At 45.0% G+C, this 2,106-nt stretch overlaps 1 pseudogene; it reads right to left on the reverse strand.

Moving 5' to 3' along the window:
• Nucleotides 1-361: 361 nt before the first annotated feature.
• LOC141416108 (olfactory receptor 10H1-like) lies at nt 362-1,276 on the reverse strand (annotated as a pseudogene).
• Between the last annotated feature and the right edge of the window lie 830 nt (nt 1,277-2,106).

Here is a 2,106-nt window from a genome sequence, read left to right on the forward strand (position 1 = left end):
TGTGGAGGCTGTAAAGGTGTTTTAAAATGGCTGTGCTGATTACTATGAAAACCTATATATGGTTGAATTATATAATATGTTGATTTCTCAATAAAGGTGCCCCAAAAGACCATATCTAGTCGATGAAAAATGTTCAAATGTTTCAAGTGATATAACATCACTATTCACAAGGAAGGAAGGCATATGGCAGGGCAGAGAGAGAGACAGAGATAGAGAGACAGAGGGAGAGAGAGAGAGAGAATGGAAAGACAGAGGGAAGAGTGACCAAGAAGGATAAATGAGCTTCCTCCCACCATATTCCTGCTAGAAAGCTAGCATCTTCAGGGGTTCTGGGGAAAGAGTTTACTCAGCAAAGTCTTCTTCATGGTGGTCTTGAGTTCCTTCTCCTCAGACTGAAGATGATGGGGCTGAGGAAGGGTGTGAGGACTGTGTAGGTGATGCCCATCAAAGTGTCTCCTTCCAGGGACTAGGGGCCCTTGGGATTTAGGTAGATGACAGAAGCAAAGCCATAGTGCACGATCACCACTGTGAGGTGGGATGCACAGGTGGAGAAGGCTTTTTATCGCCCCTCAGCTGAGGTGATACTCAAAATGGCAGCAACAATGAAGGCATAGGAGAGCAGAATGAGAAGGAAGCAGCCCAGAAGGGCTGAGATACACACCAGGCCCAGAACTTTGCCGACTACTGGTACATCCTCTCCACAGGCCAACTTCAACAGAGATGGCATATGGCAGAAGAAATGGTGGATGTCATTGGGTCCACAGAAGGTGAGGTTAAATATGGCTGTTGTGACCACAGTCCCCATGATGGAGCCACCAACCCAGGACCAGGCCACCAGACAGGCACAGCCATGGGGGCTCATGAGCACATTGTAGTGCAGTGGTTGACAGATGGCCACATAGCGGTCATAGCCCATTGCAGTGAGTAGGAAGGAGTGGGTGAAGCCAAATGTGAAGGAGAAGAACATCTGGCAGGCACAGGCCAGGAAGGAGATGGAGTGGTGGGTGGACAGGATGTCGGCCAGCATGCGTGGGATGATGGGCAAGGTGTAGAGGATCTCGGAGATGGACAGGGCACAGTGGAAGAGGTACATGGGTGTGTGGAGGCTGCGCTCACTCCAGATGGTGGCCATGATGATCAGGTTGCCCAGCAGTGTGAACAAATACCTCAGCAGAAACAGCAGGAAGAACATCAGCTGAAGGCGGGGAAAGGTGGAAAAGCCAATGAGGATGAACTCAGACATGAAGGTGAAGTTTAAACCAGGTATGGCAGCCATACCTGATGGGAGTCAGAAAACATTACTCAGTGTTTAGGAGCACAAGGGTTCCCAGTGAGTTTTGGCCTCCAAGAACATGTGAGAGGCTCCTTCACCTATCCAAGATATGATTAGTCGACCTGCAAATACGTGTTTATGTTATCATCCCTTAGCATTCATAGGGCATTAGTTTCAGCACAGCCCTATCTACCAGATATCAAAACTTCAGGTGCTCAAATCCCTTTTGAGAATATAGCAGTGTTGCATAGAACCTATGAACATACTCTCAGACTTTAAATCATGTTTAGATGACTTAGAATATTGAACACAATATATTGTGATATAAGTAGTCATCATACCACATTTTTAAAAGAATTATCACAAGAAAAAAAATGATATTTGCTTAATATAGACACAGGAATCACAGACCTAATACATTTTTGAAACACAGATGTAGGATTCATGAATACAGGAAGAACTGTAATAATGTGTTGAGGTTTGAACAAAATCATGGATCTTAAGTACATGACCTCTGACAAGAACTCAATAAATAGTGCTACTGATAAAAACAATTATTATTACTACTATGTTTAAATCCCAGTGCTAGGACCTCAGTGTTTCTACTCAGTGACATGTCGGTTGAGTCTCCAATTCGAAGGTAGATGACTTGGCTGAGTACCGTGTCTCAAGCCTGTAATCCTAGTTACTTGGAAGGTGTGGATAGGGACAGTCAAGGTTCAATTCCAGCCCAGAGAAAAAGCTCACAGGACCCAATCTCACCAGGTGGTGTTCCCCTGTCATACCAGTTACACAGGAAGTAAAAATAAAGAGAATTATGGTCCAAGCATAAG

This window comes from Castor canadensis, chromosome 14 (genome assembly GCF_047511655.1).
Source record: "Castor canadensis chromosome 14, mCasCan1.hap1v2, whole genome shotgun sequence".
In the NCBI taxonomy this organism is placed as follows: domain Eukaryota; kingdom Metazoa; phylum Chordata; class Mammalia; order Rodentia; family Castoridae; genus Castor; species Castor canadensis.